This window comes from Coenobita brevimanus, chromosome 15, assembly GCF_032717465.1.
Source record: "Coenobita brevimanus isolate Jiangsu-jjx chromosome 15, ASM3271746v2, whole genome shotgun sequence".
Lineage (NCBI taxonomy): Eukaryota > Metazoa > Arthropoda > Malacostraca > Decapoda > Coenobitidae > Coenobita > Coenobita brevimanus.
Window position 1 is genome coordinate 24,478,738 of NC_136968.1, and position 24,934 is coordinate 24,503,671.

A 24,934-nucleotide genomic window follows, 5' to 3' on the forward strand; every position below is an offset into this window, starting at 1 on the left:
TTTCTGAGTAATGACCAATGAAGCATGACTGAAACAAAACATGAAAAAATGAAAACGATACACTCCTGAATAGAAATTAAGTATCATATTTGGAATAATTTATATCGTGATTGAGATAATTACCAAAATATCCTAGAGTACTATTTTATTTTCAACAGTGTATATGTGTTCTAGTCACAGCATGATGATTTTTTTCAACTTATGAGCGTTCCGCTGCAGTGAAGAATTTAATTATTTCAATATATACACCAACCAAGTCCCAAAAGTTCAACATAATCTGAATAAATAGCGTACACTTTGCAAGAATAATTTAACAGTGTCATTGTACTGAAAATATATACTTCAGACATGAATCCCATATAATTCTGATTCCTTCACTGATGTAACATGTTTTCAGTTTTCGTTTGGAAGACTTTTCGAACTTTCTTATTAGAGTCCTTTCGTAATCAAAATATAACCATCTGTAGGTACGAAAAATAATATATAAAGACGACATTAACTGAAATTGTTAAAGGGGTAAAAAAAAACAAATACATCGTTAAAAGAAAGCCTCGTAAAATCAAGAGTGTCTGTCTACCAAATTATCTTTCTATATCCAGATGTCTTAATTCCGTAAGAGGTGTTCTGTTGTCCTAATGGACGCAGGACCGATTCCCAGCTGAAGCAGGGAACAATCTCAGGGTGAGAATTTCGTTAAATGCAGACATAACTAATCTACCTGAAGACCCGCCGACATGTAAAAACAACTCTGCTAACACCAGTAAATTAGTTCTGTATGAGATAGCTCTGGCACGTATTCATATTAGGCAGTGGATGTTAGCGCCTAAGTGGTGACATGTGGAGATGAGTGGCTCGTACAACTGCTGGGTCTCAGGAAACGGGTTGCTAAACCTGTGGACAGGATCGTAAACGTTTTGACCATTATGTTGTGTAATTCTGCTGCCTTGTACTTATGCACCAGGTGCAGATACTAGTGGTTGATGAGGAGGTGCTTGTGGCACTGAAAAGTCGAGAAGAATTTGTTCACACAGGTAAGATCCAGTTAAAGTGTGCTTACAGCTCTTTTGATATTCTTTTAATAACAGAGATTCCCAATCCTGGCACCATGGCATAGGCCATTCTGACAACTTTACTTCATCATCCTTCCCTCCTGAATATCGCGCTGATGGCTCTGTAGCTTTTTTTTTTTTTATGCAAGAAAGAAAGAACCAATGGCTAAGTGCTCATTAAAACTGTTCCTTCCAAGAAAAAAACAACATAATACAAAAGAGAGCCAAATCCAAGATCCGTTCATTTCGAGATGCCTGGACACACTGCGTTTGAGAGACTGGAAATCATAGCAAGTAGGAAATACAGACAGATAGAGACAATTCCAGAGGTGACCTGTTTCATAAATCAAGGACTGGGAATAACGGATAACTCATGCATTAGAGAGCTGCAAAGAAAAGGGATGAGAGTTTGTTGCCAGACGGATGCTACACGCACGTCATAGAGGTGGAGAGATGCATGCAGACAGTTCAGAGAAACAGTGACCATTGAAGTCGCGATAGAAAAGAGATAATGATGAAAGAGTGCGGCAAAGAGACAGAGGTTGCAAGGACCCAGTAAGAGGAGGAGAGTTAATGAGACGAAAAGCCTTTGAGTCCATCCTATTGAGAAGAGATGTATGTGGGGAGCCTCCCCACACATAAGAATTGTACTCTATACAGGTGCGAATAAAACTTGAGTATAAAATCAACAACTGTGCAGGGGTAAAGAAGGTATGGAGTCGGCATGGGACACCTAATCAGTTGGATGCAGATTTTACAAAAGATGTAAAATGATCTTTCCCAAATAAGTCCCGAGTGAATGAAACCCTAAGCATGTTCAAGGATGATGCATGGTTAAGCTGAATATTAATTATAGCCTACATTGGTGGGTACTCCTGTGGAAGGCAGTATCGGATTGATAGGTGTAAAAACTGAGTTTTTGATGCATTAAAAACAACAACATTATTTTTACCTCAGTCAGGGATACGAGCCAAGTAAGCCATTGGGTGTGCCATAGCCTCATCCCTTGTTTGTTGAAGTAAGTGCTGAGATAGACGTTGCGGGAACCGAATGGAAAGGTGAAGGGTGGAATCATCAGCGTACGAGTGGATAAGGTTAGATGTACTGCTTAGAAGGTCATTGATGAATAAAAAGAGGAGAGTTGGTGATAGGACAGGGCCTTGAGGAACACCACTGTAGATAGATCTAGGAGAAGAACCATGGCCGTCTACGAGAGCGGCTATAGAACGACCAGAAAGGAAGCTAGAAATGAAGGCACAGATAGAAGGATAGAAACCGTAAGAGGGTAGTCTGGAAATTAAAGATTTATGTCAGACTCGATCGAAAACTTTTGAGATGTCAAGTGCAATGGCAAAGCTTTAGCCAAAGTCCCGAAAGGAGGATGACCAGGAGTCTGAAAGGTAGGTGAGAAAATCGCCAGTGGAGCGCCCCTGACGGAACCCATACTGACGATCAGAAAGAAGGTTGTGATAGGAGAGATGCTTTCAATTTCTCTGATAAGTATTGACTAGAAATCTTTTGAGACACAGGATGTTAAAGCAACTGCACGATAGTTAGAGGGTTGGGAATGGTCACCCTTCCTTGGGACTGGCTGAATGAGAGCAAATTTCCAGCAAGAAGAAAAGTACAATTTGCAGACAAAGGCGAAAGAATTTACCTAGGCAGGGTGTAAGCACTGAAGCACAGTTCTTGAGGACAAGAGGGACTCCATCAGGCCCATATGCCTTGTTATTACTGAGGCTAATGATGGCAGAAAATACATCAGTTAAAGAAATCTTAATATCAGCAATGAGGAAGTCTGAGGGGGGAAGTGATGGAGGAACAGTACCGGAATCGTCTATGGTGGAATTGGAGGAGAAAGGCTGAGTGAAGAGATCTGCTTTATCAGTAGAATATATAGCAACTTAGTCATCAAAATTGAGAAGAGGAGGGACGGATGATGAAGTAAAGTTGTTAGAAAGGTGTTTAGCATGGTGCTAGAAGGATCAAGAAGAATTCGAGTTGGAGAGTTGAGAGCATTTATTATGGATGATATTATTATTTGAAGTGCGAAGAACAGCCTTAGCACGATTCTGGACAGAAACATAAACAAGATGTGATTCAGGTGTGGGTTGGCTCTGGTATCTTTTATAAGCCCTCTCCTTGTTGCGGACAGCATTGGAACAAGCGTGATTAAACCAAGGCTTTCTTGCATTAGTCAGAGGATATGAGAAGGGAATGTATGCTTCCATGCCAGAGACAATAACCTCCATAATGCGCAATGCACACTCAGATGACTCCTGGCCGTTGAAGCACTAATCATTCTATGGAAAATCAAAGAAGTGCTGCCTGAGGACTTCCCAATCTGCAACTCCACAGTGCCACAGGCGACATTTCTTTGGAGGGTCCGCAGGCTGAACCTGAGCGGGGACAGATTAAGGTAATAAGGTTGTGATTGAAGGAGCCCAATCGAGAGGAAAGATTAACAGTGTAAGCAGAATGATTAGTTATAAGGAAGAGGTCAAGCATGTTGGAGCTCTCTCCAAGGCATTCAGGGATATGGGTAAGGTTCCGTGCAAGCTGCTCTAGGTCATTAAGGATTGAAAAGATGTGGGCTTGTTCACCTGGTGGATCAGTCAAACGAGGGGAGAGCCAAAGGTGGTGGTGAACATTGCAATCTCCAAGAATTGAGATTTCAGAGAAAGGATTGATTGATTGATTGATTGAAAATAATTACAATCTGGCGGCGCAACTGCCAGGGTCATATGCCGCCGGATGACGAAGTAGAAGGCACTGCAAAATAAAAAGTGTCTATTCAAAACAAAGTTAATAAATGTTAGTCGGAATAAAACACTAAAAATAATAAAAGAATAATTTATAAAATAATTACTTATAAAAGTGGAAGGAGGCCCGCCTCCTGAAGAAAACTAAAAACATCAGTAAAATCGTTAGAGGCCTCACGAAGCATCGAGGATAAACAGTAGGCACCATCTGCTCCCCCATGCCTATGAAGGAACCTCTGACGCAGGCCCCCCAGACTCGGACACTCGACCAGCAAGTGACGGACAGTAAGGAGATCGAGGCAGTCATCACAGTACGGTTGAGTTTCACCACACATGAGGAACCCATGTGTAAGCCGAGAATGCCCAATGCGAAGCCTAGCAAGAGCCACCTCCAGTCGCCGAGACATAGAGGGAAGAACCCTTGGCACAACCACTCTCTGAAAAATTTCTTTTAGTTTATTTTGAGACACACCATCCCAGTGTCTCTGCCAACATGTACGAATTGCATACAGTAAGTAAGGTGTTACATCAGAAACAGGTAGTGAGTAGTCAGCTGGGGGCTGTTGAGAAGACGCAGCTTTAGCTAAAGTATCTGCCCTCTCATTGCCCACCACACCAACATGTGCAGGAACCCAACAGAAGTCTACACGGCGGCCACGGCGGCCAAGAAGAAAAAGCCACTCTAAAATTGATAAAACCAATGCATTAAAAGACTCCAGTGCAGACAAAGCACTACGTGAGTCACTATAAATCACAAAAACGGATTGGCGGAGAGTAAAAATGATTTTAAGAGCATACAAAATTGCAGTCAGTTCTGCTGTAAACACTGAAGTAACGCCAGGAAGGCTACCGCCCCTACTAAAGGAAGGGAAGACAACACCAAATCCTACTCCAGAATCAGTCTTAGACCCGTCAGTATAGACGGGGACAGAACCTTCATGAATGGAGGCATGTTCTAAAAAGAGAGAGAGGGACACCTGAGAGGGAAGCGAGCCCTTTTTTTCAACAACGGACCTACAGAATGTCACGCGAGGGAGTAGCCAAGGACCCACCCTTGGGATCCGATGTGGACAAATTGCCAGTCTCAGGAGAGAGAGGGCTAGCATAACAGACCGGACCCTGTAACCAAATGGCTTTGGGAAATTGGGACGGGTCTCAAAAACAGAAGATCGGGAATCCTGTGAGACAATGGCGCAAGAAATTGAGTCTGGAATGCGGTGAAGACGATACCAACACCTCATCATTAGCAACTGGCGCCGCAAGTCCAAGGGGAGTACACCAGCATCTACCAACAAACTTGGAATTGGGGATGATCTGAATGCCCCGGTTGCCAGACGAACACCAGCATGATGCACAGAATTTAACAACCGGAGGCGGGCATCTGTTGCAGAGGAGTAGATCTCACACCCATATTCAACTTTAGGAAGAATAAGAGACCTATGCAAGAGGAGGAGGGTCTGACGGTCAGCACCCCAAGAGGTATGAGCTAAAACCCTCAAAAGACTCAAAGCTTTAAGACAAGCCACCTTAACAGAACGAATATGAGGAACCCAGGTTAATCTTCTATCAAACAGAAGACCCAGAAACCGCGTCTCTTCCACACAGGATATTCTTCTACCATAGAGATACAAGTCAGGGTCTGGGTGGACTCCTCGAAGACGACAAAAATGTATAGCCACTGTCTTTGCTGCAGAAAAATGGAAACCGCGTGCTTCTGCCCAGTCAGAAATTCTATTGAGAGCCAGCTGCAACTTCCTCTCTATCAGAGACATTCTAGACACAGTGAAGGAAATCGAGAGGTCATCAACATATAGTGATCCTCGTACACCATCAGGAAGTACACTGATGACGCTGTTAATGGCTACAGCGAACAGAGTAACACTAAGGATACTCCCCTGTGGTACTCCATCTTCTAGTGCTCGGGCATTAGAAAGCACTCCTCCCACTCGCACCCTTAAAATTCGGTTAGATAAAAACTGTTGAATAAAAACAGGTAAGCGCCCACGAAGACCAAACTCATGAAGAAAGAGTAAAATACCATGACGCCATGCAGTGTCATATGCCTTTTCCAGATCAAAGAAAACCGTGACCTGGTGTTGGTTAGTGGAAAAAGCCTCACAGACAGAAGATTCCAAGGACAGTAATGCATCAGAGGTAGATCGCATTTTTTGAAAACCATACTGGGCAGGGGATAAGAAGTCACATCTCTCTAAAAACCACACTAGCCTAACATTGACCATCTTTTCCAAAACTTTACATATACAAGACGTCAAAGAAAAAGGCCGATAATTCGTCGCCTGTAGGTGATCCTTACCTGGTTTGGGGATGGGGATAACTACAGCAACACCCCAACAAGCCGGAAACTCCCCAGAACACCAGATCTTATTAAACAGTGAAAGCAAAAACAACAGGGACTCATCAGACAGGTGGCGTAAAAAGGCATAAGGAATATCATCAAAACCAGGAGAGGAATCATGGCACTGCGACAGAGCTGACTGGAGTTCAAAAATTGAAAATGGAACATTGTAAGGCTCTCCCCCAACAGAGGCAAAACTGAGACCACGAGATTCTAGGCGCCGACGGCGGCAAGCCAAAGGTGTATCTGCATCCTTCTTTGACACACTGGCAAAATGGTCAGCAAGCAATTCTGCAACAGCAAATGGATCAGCCACAGTTCCACCCGGTGCAGATAAAACAGGAGGGGATGGAACAGTAAATTTACCTGAAATTTTCTTTACCCGGTTCCACACCTGGGTGATGGAAGTCCTCGAATTGATGGAGGAAACATAACCCTTCCAGGACGAAGCCTAGCCTCCTTTAAGACCCGCCTCATATGAGCTCGTGCCCTCTGATACGACACCAAATACTGAGGATCCCCACGGTGACGACGAAGTCGTGAGAAGGCGATTCGTTTGGCTCTCACTGCGGAACTACACTCCGAGTTCCACCAAGGAACTGGACGTTTAGGAAACTGACCCTTTGTTTTTGGAATAGATAATAGGGCTGCTGAGTGCAGCACGGTATTGAAATATGACACAGCCTCCGTAAGAAGCCAAAATCATTGACAGAAAGGGAAATGGAACTTAATTCCCTGAAATATGGCCAGTCAGCCTTATCCAGAAGCCAGCGAGGAAGACGTGGCTGAGGTCCACCTGCACTAGCAGTTAAGAGTAACGGAAAATGGTCGCTGCCATACAGGTCTGGCAACACATCCCAGTTAAAATCTAAAAGAGCATCAGCTGAACCTAAGGACAAATCAATGGCAGTAAAAGTTCCTGTCTGGCTATGGAAATAAGTCATTATATTGGAGTTTAAAATGCCTAACTCCTCATCTTCCACTAAAGAGGCCAGCATAACACCCCAAGGGTTGGCCTCACTGTTTCCCCATAGTGGATGGTGACCATTCATATCGCCTAGTAACAGAAAGGGAGAAGGAAGGCCATGAATAAGGCGTTCCAGATCCACGCTTTCAACAGTTGCACTAGGAGGTAGATAAAGACTGCAAACTGTATACTGCCGACGTAAAAACATCCGGACAGCAACTGCCTGCAAGGGACTGGAAATATCCAGATGACTACATGGAATATCCTGGCGAAGGAAGATAGCAGCACCTCCATGACGACCTTGGCCCAGCACAGGATCAGAATAAAAAGCATTGTAGCCAGAAGGACCAGCAGGAGCAGTATCACCAACCATGGTCTCCTGGATACACATGCATAGAGGAGTAAATTGAGAAACTAGATGACACAGTTCCTCATAGTTAGCACGAAAAACCCCGACAATTCCACTGGATGATAGAACCCATAGTGGAGGGGAAAATGATTAAGTGCATGACTGTACACCTCCTGACATGCGAGCGGGTTTGGAATGATGCTTAGGAAGGCCCTTGGTAAGAGACTGTCCAGCACCAGGAACCCGCGCTTTATGTCGAACATCCGTAGGCAAACGTGAGGACGTGGAAGAGGAAAGTTTTACAACACTCTTCCTTTGAGGTGGAATAACATTCGGTTTGGATAGATGCTTGGAGGCCACCTTGGGTAATGTGGGACGGCCAGTGCTACCATTTGAAGCTCCAGAAGTGGAAACAGAGTTGACAGGATTAGAACCCTGCAAGGTTGACATTGTGCTTTTCAGAACGGACGTATCAGCAGTCTGTCCAACACCATCCCCAGGTGGGGACCTGACTACAGGTGAACCACCAGCAGCAGCTTCCATTTGGCTAGACCTCTCAGCCTCTGAGGCACAGGGAACAGTAGAGAGGTTGATACAACGTTCGACAACAGAAACCTTAGGTGGCCGGCTTTCAGGCTCTGAGGACTCTGACGAATTATGATGACGTTTGCTGGATACAGAAGGAGCCTCGTTCATACTGGACAAGGGGGGATGAGTCTCGTCAGTGTGTACATCTGCCACCACCACAGAAGTACGCGAACCGTCAGCCACTGAGGTGGAGGCAGAGACAGTTGGAGCAGTGGGTGGATGAGCATCAGTCACACACTTATCATAAATTCCAGGGTTAACAACATCCGTCAAATCAGTAGTTGGGGAAGTGGTCACTGTAAAGGGTCGTGGCAACTTCTGGGACACAGAACGACGTACAGGTGCCCCAGAAAGGACAGAAGCATAAGTAACTCCAGGCCGAAAGAAGAGAGTCTGGGCCCTCCTCTTTGCTTCTGGAAAGGAAACCTTCTCACGTGCACGAATGCTCAAAACTTCCTTTTCAAGGCAGTAGCGAGGACAGTTTTTGGAAAATACAGCATGAGGACCCCCACAGTGATAGCACTTAAGGGGTCCTGGACAATCACTGGTATGACTCATATCACCACAGGAAACACAAACACCAGGAAGGCCAGCCAGTGCACGTCGGCAAAATTTACTAACATGCCCATACCCCTGACAGTGAAAACACCGCTTTGGGTTTGGAACATAAGGCTTCACAGGCAGAGAGAGTCAGGCAAGTTTCATGGAAGCAGGCAACGTCAAGCGGTCAAAGGTCAGAAACAGCGTCGGAGTCGGGGTCAGAACACCATCGATCTTCTTCTGTACCCGGTCAACCTTTATAACACCATAAGAGCGTACTTCTTCTAACAACTGTGACTCAGGGTACCGCAGGAGGTCTCGAGAATAAATAACCCCCTTACTTTGGTTGAAGGTGCCATGGGGTACACAGGACATACCATTACCAGCTATGGAGGTCAAATTCCGGAGACGGGAGCTTTCTGCTGGAGAGAACACCTCAATAACTAGGCTACCATCCCCCTGGGTTGAGATCGCCGGTTCACGGCCACAAGCAGAAACAATGGCTCGGTGTAGTTCAAAAATATCTATATCCAGCACGGAACCACCAGCAGAGGGTTTCAGTACTAGATACTTATTGAAGGTCTCAGGCTCACTCTCTTCCAGATTGAACCCCGGAGCCAAACCAACCCGACGTGACCTCCTCCTATTCCCAGTTGAACGCTGGGTCAGAGGAGGATAGTCCTTTGGGGCCTGGAAAGGCTCTAACGTGGCAATCGAGGAGGATGCTTCCGCAGAATTATCAGGGACAGATGATGTGTCGTCAACAGTATTTTTAGGTAAATTATCCATTAATATACAACAGAAACTTCATTCCCCCACCCCTCCACCCACCATGGAGCCCAACAAGGGGAGGTCATATCCCAGGGATAACACCACTGGCGACCCCAAAGGTAGCAGGAGAGTATACGCGGGTAACCACCAGGGGACCTGGGCAAGGGTGACTCCAGGACGATAGGAGCCACCAGGCCCCCCAGTGCCCACTTGACCCTAGCCAACGCATGACCAGCCGATTGACCTGGTCGGGCCCAACCAGGCCACCCATCTAGCCAGAATAAGGGACCAAAGAGGTGTATTGCTAGCTGCAGGGCGCATCGTGCAGCATCGCTCAACCTCCAGGACTCCCGTCTCCCAGCATTACGGGACGCCACGCACGGCAAACACGTGGGGAGGCAAGAGTCCCGCCCTAGATGGCAAAAGGGCAGGGAATAACATCACCAGCAGGCCTCCTCCACCAGTGATGTAGGGGGTGCTTCGTCCACGTGACTGACATATGCCTAACCCTACAAAGGTAGGCGTGCCTCCAAGGTAGGTGGCACCACCAACCACGCTTCAAGCCCCGCCACCATGTCAAGGTGACCCCCCCTCAGCGGGGTTCAGAGAAAGGAGAAATGGTTAGAATGTGTTCCATCGCAGAAGTAAGAGAGTCGAAAAAATTTTGATAGTAGCATTAGGAGATAGGTAAACAGCGCAGATATATTTAATCACAGAATGACAGGATAGCCGAAGCCAGAGTGTAGAGAATTCAGAAGAATCAAGGTCAGGAACACGAGAGCAAGATAGGTCGTGGTGTACATATACACAACAGCCACCTTTGGCTTTGAAATGAGTATAGAGAAAATAGGAGGAAACAGAAAAGGGTTTACTGTCAGTTGCCTCAGAAAGCTGAGTCTGTCAAGAAGAGAAGGTGAGGTTTAGAGGAGGAGAGGTGGTGTTCGACAGAGAAATAGAGGAAAGACTGCGAATGTTGCAGAAAAGAAGAAATGAGTCAGACAATGGTTCCAGGCATCTCTCAGAGTCGTCACTGGGAGAGGGGCGGATGGTGGGAGAATTACTGGTCCCCCCCCTGGGGACTCCGAGGCATGATTTACTTACGCCATTTTTTCATGTTCATTTTTAATATTGAAAAGGTAGTATAAGAGAAACTTGTATTGGAGAGCATGTTGGCCTACTCTCTGTGTTACTGAAACACTGAAAAAGTTCAGCAAAGGGGGATGGTCAGGAACTAGTCCTGATGGATGATGAAACGGGAGCTCCAGCTCTCCCTGTCATTAGCTTTCCATCCACCTTGGGAGTACTGCCCTGCTCGACTGGTGCTACAGTTTACCATGTATTCATATGTCATCAATATAGCAGCACTACATACTTTCTCACAAGCTCTTGTACTGTAGTATTTTGTTTTCTTTATGGGACATGTAAATGTCTGCAGAAGTTGGCCCCACTTGGGAACTGAATGGAGACTCCGATGACTTCATAATGTAGCTTCCCATTAGGGCATCTAAATGATTCCTCTGTAGGGCTGGCATTCAGTAAGTTTCTAGTGTAAGGGAGATCTTGGAAGGGAGTAAGGTTGGGTGGTGGTATACATAGTTCATGTTTTTTTCTGTGGTTTGGTTCAGCGCTGGCACATTGGTAAACAGATTCTCCACGTTCAGCGAAACTACAATACCATCTGGCCGTGTGGTACGTAGAATCTTAATAAAATAGATGCGCAGTATCTTCCCGTGCATTCAGAGAAAACAAGACAACAGCATACCTAGTAAGCTGATGGCACTGAAATCCATGAGCTCACTTCCTGCTATTTCTGATCGTCTTTATTTTGGGGAGGGGGATTTACCCCCGATAATCAGTTGGGGGTCACGCTACCCAATAACCGTCGAATGAGAATCCATTGGACGGGAACAAAAAGGACAAAAACACCAGACAAACATCTGCCCTTCTTTCACTATTTCTAAGTGTCACGAATTGGCGTGATTAAGTATTTGAATAAACTCGTGACATTAACTTTAGTGGGAAACTGCGAATTCTAGTGGAATCCCTGTATTTATCACTCAGTTTAGCCGCCACGTATTCACCTGATCGGGAGTGTTTTTCAGGACATTTTTCACTATTTCATAAGTGATCGTCCTTGTGCACGATGTTAGCACCTTCGCTGAGTGAATTGCGGGTGTGTATCGCTCACACTCGTTGGCCGTTAGAAAGTGCGGCCACGACACTCGCCTCTCTCCCACAATTTGAATCAGTCAAGATTTGAGCGCCGTGGAAGCAGGTAGTGTGTGTGGCAGCATCCTTCCTCAGCAACGACGTCTAGTTCCCGCCGCCACCGTATTCCCACCTAGCATGATTGGCGAGAGGCTCAACGTGTGCAGCATCCTTCCTCAGCAATGATGTCCAGTCATCTGCTTTGTCCACTTTTCTGACCAGTATTTCTTTTCGTTTTTCCTAGGTTTAAGAGTTAGCTTTTCAGTGAGCGAGTGAGTGTGATCTCCTTTTTCTGAATTCATTTTGAAATGTAACGTAAATTTATTTCATTGTAATCAATAAATTTAACATTTCTTTTTTTTGAGCTTAATGTAATGTAAACTCGTGTTTTATTTTCCATATTAAGCTTATTTCACTTATAGCTCCTAGTTTGCATAAACGCTTTGCATTATTCACAACTGGTACTTAGGCCAGTCTTTTTTATTAGCTTAAAATCCGTTGTGCAACCAGGAGTTAATGCATCAGCAAGAACTTGTTATCATTACTAGCATTAGTTATTGATTGTCAGGGGTGGAGTCACTTTCTCCAGAGGCCAACAGTACTAATAAATAGCATGTGTGAATAATTAGTCTGTGCTGTGTACTGTTGAGAAAGTTTATAAATTCTCGTCCTTAGAGAATCGGCGAAGTAAGCTGGCATAAACTAATCATTGCTTGATTTTCATACATAAATTCTTTGTCCCTGTTCTCAAGTATTATTGAATAATATGCTTTAATACTGAATATACATAATTAAAAACCCTGTGACTCTGGCGACCTCATTCCAGGATATTAACTCCTAGCTATAAAATTATTCACGAGATAATACTCACTCATACTTAGGTATTTATCATTAAAGTCTATAGGCACTATCTTACTGGTGATTATTAATTCATTTTTATTAATTTACTTAATAGTTTTCGCAGTCAGTTGTTTGTTTAATTTTCTTTCTTTACCAGTTTAATTAGGTAAAACTGGTCACCACTAACCTGGGCCTATATTTTTAATTCTTGATTATTGGCATCTTTCTTTGCAATTGCAGTCGGTACTGAGTCGCTAGTTCACTTAGATTGACTTAGCATCATGTCTACCAGCGTCTATGTACAGGAAGCCAAAGATATGGGGCTTACAGACCCCACAGAAGTAAAGAATTATGTCCTTTCTCGGCTTAGTCACGAGCAGCAACGCGAGAGTGATGCTCATGAAGAGCATAGAATCCAACATGAACACGAATGAGAACAACGCGAACACGAGCGAGAACAGTGCGAATACGAGCGAGAACAGCGCAAACACGAGCAAAAGCAACGCGAACTCGAGTTGGAACAACGCGAGAGAGAACTTCAACACGAGTTAGAACATGAATACGAACGTTAACAACGAGAACATGAACGTGCCGAGCGAGAAGCATGCGAAAAACATGAATTTGAAATGCTGAAGCTCAAGCGAGATTCCTTGACTTCAGACACATCTGGTGCAGCTGGCCCAAGCTCCACGAGCACTATCCCTGCACATATTATGGCAACCCCACACAAAAAGCTTCCCCCATACAAGGAAGGCAAGCGAATCGAGCCATACATAGCTCGTTTTGAAGATGTGGCTCAACTGTACCAGCTGGATGATGCAGCTAAGCGGCTTCAGTTTCTTAGCCTGTTTGAGGGCCCTGCCCTCGATATTCTCCACAGATTTCGTGGAGACAATCTCACGTATGGGATGATGAAGGCCGCACTTGTCAAAGCGTATGATCTCACAGTTGACGACGCCAAGAGTCAGTTCATGAGGGCGGGTTTACAGGAAAAAGAGACTGCGTTCAGTTTCTTGACCAGCTTACTGCTTACTTAGATAAGTGGATGGAGAGAGATGAAACTCCTTCCATGCATGAGGGGATAATTGACCTTATGCTGCGCACACAGCTAGAAAAGTCGTGGCCTACTGAACTTATGGCTCAGCTTAAGATCTGCCAGGTAAGAGATGCCAGCCAAATGGTGAAGAAGGTTGATGCATTCTTCACTGCATACGGGTATCAAACTCGCAAGCAGCATACCTGGAACAGGAAAGCTGATAAATCTTGGAAACCATCTCAGACTGAACCCCAGCAACAAGGCCGTTCTCAGAATAACGGCCAATGTCCAAAAATGCAGAGGAAGGACCAGGGGCAAAACACTCAGAAGCCTGAGTGGAAGCAGTACAACAAGTACCCTAACCAGCAGCAGTATCAGCAACGCAACCGACCGTCGGTACTGTCCTTTTCAGCACCAGCTCAAGTGAATAGGAGGCAGGAGGTGAATGCAGCCTTCATTCCTCAGCAGCAGCACGGTGGTCACGTCTCTACCAGCACGGGTACTCCCCCACAGTTCTCTAGTTCCACAGCGACAGTGAACCCCCCTCCACAGATGGCCAATGCTCCATCTCCCCAGGCAGTGAGTATGACCACTCAAGTATCTAATTCTCAGGGCACCATGTTTGCCACTTCATATTCAGCAGCCTAATCAGTGGCTAGCTGCTTCCTCCACAGGCCCTCCCACAGGTGACAGTGCCTTCCTTGTTCAGCCTGGGTTTGTGGGAAACATCCCTGTGAAGGTCCTGAGAGACAATGGTTCTGCAGGTTGCTCTGTCAGGCAGAGTCTAGTTCGGCCTGAGGAATACACAGGTCGACAGATCCAAGCTAACCTTTTTGATGAATCAGTGAGATTGTTCCCTGAGGCACGTATCCAGGTGGCATCTCCATTTTACAATGGTACAACACTCGCAGTTGTCATGCCAGAACCCTTATTTGACCTAATCATAGGCAATATTCCAGGTGCCAAGCATAGTTGCACCATAGACGATGTTACTCAGACTTCGGCTACAGTAACACGAGCCATGGCTGAGGCTCCAGACTCTGTCACCCCGGTGACCATTGAATCGCCGCAAGATCTGATGTGTAGCCAAGTTGTTGTCCAAGAACAACATTCTGACCTGACACTTGCTGCCGTGTGAAAGAAACAAAAGGGCAGAGTGATAAAGTATTCACGGGGAGGTCCAGCCAAGTTCCTTCACAAACAAGGACGGCTGTACCATGAGTCATGAACACCCCAGGGCGAAGTTCAACTGCAGTTTGTCATTCCGCTAAGTACCACCTAGCAGTGTTAGAATGGGGTCATTGTTCAGCCTCAGGAGGGCACCTGGGCAAAAGGAAAACCCAGGGCCATATCCGTGCTGACTTTTTCTGGCCAGGGATGGGACGAGAAATAGATAGCTTTGTGCGCTCCTGCAATGTGTGTCAATGTACCACTAATCAGGTCAGGGACATGTCCTTCCTGTGCCGTATGAACCCACACCCATAATCTCTGAAGCAGTTGAAAGAGAGGGCAGTGGTAATGTGGGTGCAGACCTGACATCTCGCCCGTTGGTCCCACAGGACACGTTATGTCCAGGACCTGTATATACATGTGTACCATAAGTTAAGGGGAAAGTTTGAGAACCCTGCAGAGACAGTCCGGGGCTGTGTATGAATTACCTTGTGGAACATCTCGAACTGTGGGCCTCTCTGAGGATTCCCGGAGAATGCACAATATCCTCACGAGTGTTCACACCCACGGTGGGTGTTAAAACGTGACCTGCCCGAGATTGTGTAGCGATTCTCAGCTTCGTATGTGTAGAGTTAGGTTAACCAGTAAACTGCCTGTTCTAAGAGATTTGAGCAATTCAAGAACTGACACGTTTCCTGGTTAATAATGTTAGGTTAACCAGTAAACTGCCTGTTCTAAGAGATTTGAGCAATTCAAGAACTGGCACGTTTCCTAGTTAACCTTTATACGCGGAGCATCGCTTTTGCGACGATTGCCAAAAAGGACATAACGGCGGATTGTCGCGTTTGCGATTCGAGTTAATTTTGAATAAACGTGGGCAAGGAGGTTCCAGCTGGTATTGTCTATCAGTACCGCCACCCTTTAGCTACAATTAGCATACTTGACCTTTGTACTACTGACCTCCGTTGTTGCCAAGTATCGCGTTTCCCCTCCTCCACCACGGCCCGGCCAGCCTGGCTGTGATATATGGCAGCGCGCTGACTGCTCAGAAATGTCAATCTGCGCTCTCCTCTCACAAGCAGTTTATGCTAATTGGAAACGCTTGTTTCCCCAGTTGTCACACTAGCTTTTTTTCGTGCAGTTTTCCCCTGTTTAGCGTCAATTTACTGCAGGCTTTCAAGGTGACATTATGGCGAATTCTAGCTCTTCCGAGGTCAGTGCCTTCCATCCCTCAGCAAAAGGGCTTTGTGACCTCTACTCCTTCTAAACCTTTACTTGGGAGTACAAAGGGCCTGAGTGAGTCGGCTGTAGGCCAAGAACTAATGAAAGCCTCTATGGACTACAGTAGTGATGTTGGTGTGTGGTCGTCTTGCCGAATCAGACACATTATCATCCAGTGATGAGTCTGAGGTGCAGGAAGAGCTCATTACTGTGCCTAGTACCTCGTCAGGCAAGGCTCCACAGCAGAAGGGAGTGGTGTATGGCAAGGGGGCAAAGAGGAAGCAAAGTGGTGACCCCGGTTCTCAGTCATTGTACCCCGCAGGCCGGCCATTGTCCCCACACTCAGGTCAGGCCGCCGCCATACCGCCTCGCTCCCCCAGCCCCATTATCTCTTCCTTATTGTCTGCTGTGATTTCTCCAGAGTCTTCAGAGTCTCCTTCACCACCTCGGAAGGGAAGTAGGCAGTCTGGTAGTCGTAGAGGTTTCCGTAGGCCCCGTGTTCGTGCTGGCATAAGTAGGAAAGTGGCTAGTAGTGGTAAAATTAGTGGTAAGGTTTCTCACACTAGGCAACTCATCACCCAGCCTACTGTGAGTGACCTTGAACCTTCCACTCTCCCCACCACCACCACCACCGCACATTCGCGACCTACCTCACCCACTGCCACATGGCCTGCCTCACCCTCCGATGCACCCACCCACTCCCAGCCTAGGCAGGGCACTCTGGACACCTTCGTGTGGTCTGAGGGCTTTGATTTTGTGCCAGAAGATCTGCCCTTTCATTCTACTGGGTCTGGGATCCAGGCTGACTTCCCTGTCCCCGAGGGTGATGAATGTTTGGACTACCTGTTGGCCTTCCTGGATGACGAAGTAATGCAGGATATTTGTACTGAGACCAACAGGTATGAAGGACAATGTGCTGCAGTTCGTGACAGTGAAAGTGCCACGCCATCCACGTCGCGGATGGGTTCCTGTGACAATCCACGAACTATTTGTGTTCATCGGCTTGATGCTTCTCATGCCACATACCTGGAAGCACAAGCTCGAGGAGTACTGGAGTGCTGACGACCTGTGCCCCACCCCCATCTTCAACAAGTACATGACTCGGGATCGTTTCAGGCAACTCATGACGTACCTGCACTTCGCTAACAACGATGAGCCTTCCCAGACTGACCCCCTATGGAAAGTGAGGGAAATCCTGAACTTGATCAAGGACAAGTTTATGAAGTTCCTTCGGCCCTTCAAGAAAGTTGTTATCGATGAGTCCTCAGTTTTCTTCAGGGGCCATCTTCAGTTCGTGCAGTATATTCCTAGCAAACGCCACCGCTTTGGAATAAAGTTTTTCGTGCTGTGCGACTGCAAGACAGGGTTCATCTTAGACTTCGTCATCTACACCGTGAGCAATGTGGACTTGGACAAGACCGACCCCCTTGGATTCTCTGGCTCTGTGGTGAAAGTGATTCTGGAAAAGTACTTTGGCGGGAATCATGTCCTGTATACTGACAATTATTATACAGCACCGAAACTCGCGAAGTACCTTTCAGAGCACGGCGTCGGCTCCTGTGGCACTGTCAGGAGCAATAGGGCACACTACCCTGGCTTCCCTGAGGCTGCAAGATCTAAGCGGGGAAACGTGCACCTGAAGAAATCTGATAAGATGCTGGCGATATGGTGGCACGACAAGAGGATCGTCAATATGCTCACCACAGTACACAAGAGGGAAATCCAAGCCACAGGGAAGGTCGACAGAAGGACTGGCGAGCCTGTGATGAAGCCTAATGCTGTAATTGACTACAAGATCAATATGCGGCTGGTGGACAAGTCCGATATGATGATCGGAGAGATTGACTGCCTGAGGAGGAACCGGCACTGGTACAGGAAGGTGTTCTTGCACTTGCTGGAAATGTGTATGCTGGACACCTTCATCCTGTATAAGATCAAGAACAAGAAGCCAGCTAATTACTCTCTCAGGCGGTTTTCAAAGACTTGTGTTCACCAGCTACTTCAGCGTTTTGGACAAGTACTGCAATCAGGTCACAGGCGCCACCCACAGACACGTCCAGACCGCCTACAGTGCCAGGACTACCTTCAGCGACACCGCCTCGAGCCACTGCCTAGCACTGCCAAGAGAGGGAAAGCACTGAGGAGGTGCTATGTTTGCAGCCACACCAACCAGCAGGAACGGACTTTTAGACGCACCTCCTTGCAGTGCAGAGTGTCAGATTCCCCTGTGCGCTTACCCGTGTTTCTTTGACTACCACAGCCTAAGTAGATATTGAAAATAAGGGTGGAAATCTGTAAATAATACTGAGAGTGACAGTGATACTAGTGCTTAGTTTTCTTGTACGTACTGACAGTGACAGTCAGTTGAGTGTAAATTAGTGTATGTAGTTGTAAAAGCACTGACAGTGACAGTGATTTCAGTGTAAATTATTGTACATAATAATATAAGTATTGACAGTGACAGTCACTCCAGTGTAAGAAGTTGTAAACATTTATTTCTATTCTGTGTTATGACAGTGACAGTTCGATGTGTTGAAAATATTATTTTTATAAGTAATGACAGTGACAGTGATGAATTAGGCACTAAACTGACAGCGAGAGTGAAAGTGAGCGATAAAAATGAAGTGCGAGCTGCCGACAGGAACGAGAATAAAGTGATGGGCGTAAGGCAGAATAAAAGCGTGCCACGGTGGTCTTTATCATTCCCGCTTCACATTACTGGCAGTGACAGTGAATTTTATGGCCGTAATAGTGACCTGCGAGCCTTTGGGAAGTACTATGATGGAAAATAATGTAGTATACGTGTTTTTCTCTGTGAAAAGGGAAATGTTTGTTGAGTGACGGGAAGACCGCCACCGCGCTGCATGTCGGCCGTACGCTTTGTTGATTTTAGCCTTATTTTCAGTGCTTATTGTACAAATACGGATTCCAAACTACCTGTACGTTGTAGTATAAAGTTTACTTTGACAGACTGAGGCTGTGGTAGAGGGGAAACTGGGTTGCTGGACGTGTGAAAGTGAAGGTTTTGTTACCCAGCTTTGCAAGTCTCCACAAGTCCTTGGGTAGTCCATGAAGGCTCAACACCTGTCTCTGGAGAAAGCTGAATGTAAGTACTATCTGCCATAAAAATTATAATGTTCTTGGGTTAATCTCTGATTTTTGGCAAATATTTTCCTACAGGTACTCAGACCGCGATACAACCCTGCCACACGGGGGGGGGGGTCGGCTGTCCACGGCCACGTTTTAGGGGTTAATAAGCGTTAACTAGTAAACTATAAGGGTTCTAAGCAATTTTTTAATTCAAGAATTACGTTTCCTGGTTAATAATGACATAAGTACTGATTGCTAGGCAGAGAGAGAGAGAAATGAAACTTTTGATGCTCCATCTTGATTCCTTTCGCAGGTGCAGGTGGCGGGTGCAGCATTGCCGTGCAGAACAGCTGATCGTCCCTGACGCATGTTGCCGCCTCTTCTCTTCTGCCTCATCGTCATCATTTGCTATTGATTTGCATTATATCATTTTACACGTAGGTACAGTTACACCACAACTGTCACACCTACACTGTGTATTACATACATCACGCTACATAACAATTAGTTGTTAATGTAAATGTAGGAAACTTTTCGCTCAGTTTGACCTGAGTACAGGATTTTTCACCGTCGTCACGGAGTTTTTCCTTCAAGCTTGCTTCTATTAACGTAAATACGAGGTTTTTTTTCACTCACTGGCGACTGTGACTTTCTCCTGTAGCAAGACAGCACACACACACCACAGTGTGAATCGTGTGTGACTGAGTTAGGATTTATATGTATGTATATTGAAATTTTTTTCCTGAGAAAAAAGTTTCATTTTTGATGAGGCGTAATGTCACGAGTTGGCGCGATTAAAGTATTTGAATAAAATTGTGACATTAACTTTGGTGGGAAACCGCGAATTCTAGTGAAATCCCAGTATTTATCACTCGTTTAACCGCCAAATATTCACCCAATCAGGAGCGTTTTTCAGTACATTTTTCACTATTTCATAAGTGATCGTCCTTGTGCGCAATGTTAGCACCTTCGCTGAGTGAATTGCGGGTGTGTTTCACTCACACTCGTTGGCCGTTAGCAAGTGCGGCCACGACACTCGCCCCTCTCCCACTGTCATAAAAAACTTTGTAGTTACTTGTAGTGGAGTTTTGTAGATTAGTTGTATATATATTGAACTTGTGGACGAGCGGTTGTTATAAGTGAGTAGTTTTGTAAGTAGATAATCTTGGTTCCCATTTGTCATGCAATGACAGGAGAGGTAAAGAATAGTATGGGACTATTTTTATTTGTCTTGGAAATATTAACAAAGTCTCTCACACACGAGTGAGTATAAGAAGAGTCCCGCTAGCTCCCTCCCTGTCTCGCTCTCTCTCTCTCTCTCTCTCTCTCTCTCCTCTCGCCCATGTTGCTAGGCTCGTTCTTCCTACTACCTGCCTGTTCTATGGCCTGTCTCCTTCTGAGCTCTCTTTCCTAAATTCTGGTGTAGCAGGGGTCGTGTCACGTGTGTTACACTGTGGTTGGAAAGTTCTAGAAGCCTGTGTGTGAGTATGTGTGTATGTGTGTGTATGGTCATGAGGCGCTGTCGTGTGCCTATAAAGCATTCCTTGAGTTAAGAGTGTGTAAGCATGTTTAGCGTTGCTTTATTCTTGCAAACACAGTACCTTCTCATCATCTGACTTCCTGCCTCTATCTGTCTCTCTGTCTATCTATCTATCTATTTATTTATTATGATTTGTAATTATAATATGGAGTCCTAACATATGCTTGGCCGAGCAGCTGAAGGTCCTCCGACACCAATTATCATTGACATATGCTAATCTATTAGTACATAATATTGATTATAATATTGTATACATATAAAATTCATAGTAAATAGCAATTATCCAGTAATATTACATTTTAAACAAGTTGTATACATATTTGAATAAATGCAATGGTTGTTGTATGACATTTTGTATGATGTGTATGTATAACAGACATACGCATATAATTGTGCAACGGTAATACTGCTAGGTTACACATTACATATTGAGTTATCCCTTTAGTAATGTCTAATATTTCACCTAACTTGTATGATGATACTGGTAATACAGAATTGTGGTATAGTTGTATAACTTATAATATTGTACTAACATTGTGGTAATACATAATTGTAACATTGGGAATTATTACATAATTGTATTGTAATTGTTACGTTGTAGTAACATTGTAGTAATACATAATTGTAACATTTTATGAATTGTTACATAATATTGTGGTAATGCATAATTGTGTTGGCCTCATAATTGTAGTTACATTTTGTTAATGTAACTGTTACATAATTGTGTGGGCCTTATAATTGTAGTTAAGGTTACATAAAAGTTACATCTTGTTAATGCAACTGTTACATAATTGTTACATATTGTTTGTAGTTACATAATTGTAGTTAAAGTTACATAAAAATTACATCTTGTTAATACAACTGTTACATAATTGTTAGATATTGTTTGTAGTTACATAATTGTAGTTAAAGTTACATAAAAGTTACATCTTGTTAATGCAACAGTTACATAATTGTTAGATATTGTTTGTAGTTACATAATTGTTAGATATTGTTTGTAATTACATAATTGTTAGATATTGTTTGTAGTTACATAATTGTAGTTAAAGTTACATAAAAGTTGCATCTTGTTAATGCAACTGTTACATAATTGTTAGATATTGTTTGTAGTTACATAATTGTAGATAAAGTTACATAAAAGTTACATCTTGTTAATGCAACAGTTACATAATTGTTACATATTGTTTGTAGTTACATAATTGTAGTTAAAGTTACATAAAGGTTACATCTTGTTAATGCAACTGTTACATAATTGTTACATATTGTTTGTAGTTACATAATTGTAGCAAGTGTAACATAATGCAGTCGTTTGTCGTGACATAATTGTTACATATCGTTTGTCTACGCTTTTTCTGTGTTGTTCATGGTTGCATAATTGCTGGCTAATTTCCTAGGGACCTTTTTTTTTAAGGTTTAGTTTATATTGCACAGATATTACTGAAAATGATATTATATAGTCCCATATTTTGTTATTTTATACAAAAAATATATATATATATATATATATATATATATATATATATATATATATATATATATATATATATATATATATATATATATATATATATATATATATATATATACAGTATTAACTATATACACTGACTTATTCTTCACTTGTACCTATCGTGGGCAATATATGTGTCAGCACTCTGTGTAAATCATTATCTTCTCGATTGTGTTGAAGATGTTCACTCTTGCTAACGTCATTTGTGTTGGCCATTTTTTTTTTTCTGGTTTTCCTTGTAAGTTAATTTTATCTGTTTCCACTAGGTAGCTTTAATTAATAAATGTTTAGTACAGTTCTTTTAATCGCTCACTGAGTAACTGTGATGGTATATTTTCTTTATTACTTTGTAGATGTTATATATAATGTATAGCTGTATGTATGAAACACGTATTTTATGTAGGTATAAACGGTAACACTCGTTGGTAGTAAATAAATGCTATAATAAATGAATGAATATATACAGTGTAGAATATTTATTGTTGGTGCAAGTATTTAATGATTGAATTATGAAGATAATTGAAGTAGGTATATGAATTTATGTTGTAACTATACAGCAGGTTTTATATGTTTGTGCAAAATGTGTTGTGTATCACTGTGTATCGTATAAATGAAGTAGCTATGTAACTCACTAATTTTTACCGTGGTGGGAATGGTGTGAGTGGTGTTGCACGTGGTGATAGCGTTGTTCTTCACGGGTTGATTGACGTGTTGTGGGGTGTCAGACACACGGCTTGGCGTCCTGTCAGCAAACACGTATGGTGACGTCGACTTCCCACACTGGTAGCTGTGGTGAGTAAATGAGTAGCGATGAGTAACTTGAGTGAAGATGAGTGAGTAAGATGAGTTGTGAATATAGGCTTGGTATTTGCTTCGTTGTCTTGACCTCTTCACTCCTGCGTCAACGGTGGAGGTTGGGTGGATGTAGCAGAGAGAGGAGGGTGAGGTCTGGTTGTTGTGAGTTGTGATTCGTATCTCACTCTTCGTTTGTTTGTTTTGTTTTTTCTTTCTTGATGTATTCTCGGTCCTTTTTTTCTTGTGATTTACTCGTTGTGGGATGAAGACTGCCGCTACATGTAGGTGCGTGTAGAAGATTATACAGACGACTCGTAGAGTTGTTACTTGTAGTTGATTGTAGATGGTTGTAGTTCGTTGGTTCGTCGTAGAAATTTCAAGATTGTTTGTATCAGTATTTTGTTAAACTACTTGCAAGGCGTCCTGTGACCTCTTCACCTCTACATCAGCGTAATGATAGGGGAGACGGAGGGGGCTGGTCGGAGAGAATACTGTCAGGAGCTGGTTGTGAGTTGTTGGGTTGTGAGAGGTATTTTTTTGTTTTCAATCTTGATATTTTGTAGGAATTCACTGTTGATTCGTAGACGAGGTTCGTATACGTTCGCTGCTACCAAATGTCACAAAAAAGGACTTTGTAGTTACTTGTAGAGAAGTTATATATTAGACTTGTGGACGAGCGGTTGTTATACTTGAGTTGTTTGTAAGTGGATAATCTTCATTCCCATTTGTCATGCAATGACAGGAGAGGTAAAGAATAGTATGGGACTATTTTTATTTGTCTTGGAAATATTAACAAAGTCTCTCACACACGAGTGAAGTTAAGTAGAGTCCCGCTAGCTACCTCCTGTCTCTCTCTCTCTCTCTCTCTCTCTCTCTCTCTCTCTCTCTCTCTCTCTCCATGTTGCTAAGCCCTTCTCCCTACTACCTGCCTGTTCTATGGCCTGTCTCCTTCTGACTCTGCTTCCTAAATTCTGGTGTAGCAGGGGTCGTGTCACGTGTGTTACACTGTGGTTGGAAAGTTCTAGAAGCCTGTGTGTGAGTATGTGTGTATGTGTGTGTATGGTCATGAACCGCTGTCGTGTGCCTATAAAGCATTCCTTGAGTTAAGACTGTGTAAGCATGTTTAGTGTTGCTCGATTCTTGCAGACACAGTACCTTCTCATCATCTGACTTCCTGCCTCTATCTGTCTCTCTGTCTATCTATTTATCTATTTATTTATTATGATTTGTAATTATAATATGGAGTCCTAACACCACAATTTGAATCAGTCAAGATTTGAACGGCGTGGAAGCAGGTAGTGTGCGTGGCAGCGTCCTCCCTCAGCAACGACGTCTAGTTCCCGCCGCAACCGTATCCCCACCTAGCATGATTGGCGAGAGGCTCAGCGTGTGCAGCGTCCTTCCTCAGCAACGACGCCCAGTCATCCACTTTGTCCACTTTTCTGACCAGTATTCATTTTGAATTGTAATGTAAATATATTTCATTGTAATCAATAAATTTAACAGTTCTTTTTCTTGAGCCTAATGTAATGTAAACTCGTGTTTTATTTTCCATATTAAGCTTATTTCACTTATAGCTCCTAGTTTGCATAAACGCTTTGCATTATGCACAACTGGTACTTAGGCCAGTCCTTTTTATTAGCTTAAAATCCGTTGTGCAACCAGGGGTTAATGCATCAGCAAGAACTTGTTATCATTACTAGCATTAGTTATTGATTGTCAGGGGTGGAGTCACTTTCTCCAGACGCCAACAGTACTAATAAACAGCACGTGTGAATAATTAGTCTCTGCTGTGTACTGTTGAGAAACCTTATAAATTCTCGTCCATAGAGAATCGGCGAAGTAAGTCGGCATAAAGTAATCATTGCTTGATTTTCACAAGGAAATTCTTTGTCCCTGTTCTCAAGTATTACTGAATAATATTCTTTAATATTGTATACTTTTTAAAAACCCTGTGGCACTAAGACTATTCAGTAATTTGGGCTTACCCCCTAAAAATCATGGTTGAAAAAACGTGTAGATTGCATGATCTTCCCAGTAACCTGACCAACTCACCTGGGAAGTTTCATTCAGGTGAATGAATAGTCTGGGAGGAGATTAGACACACACACACACACACACACATACACACACACACTAAAT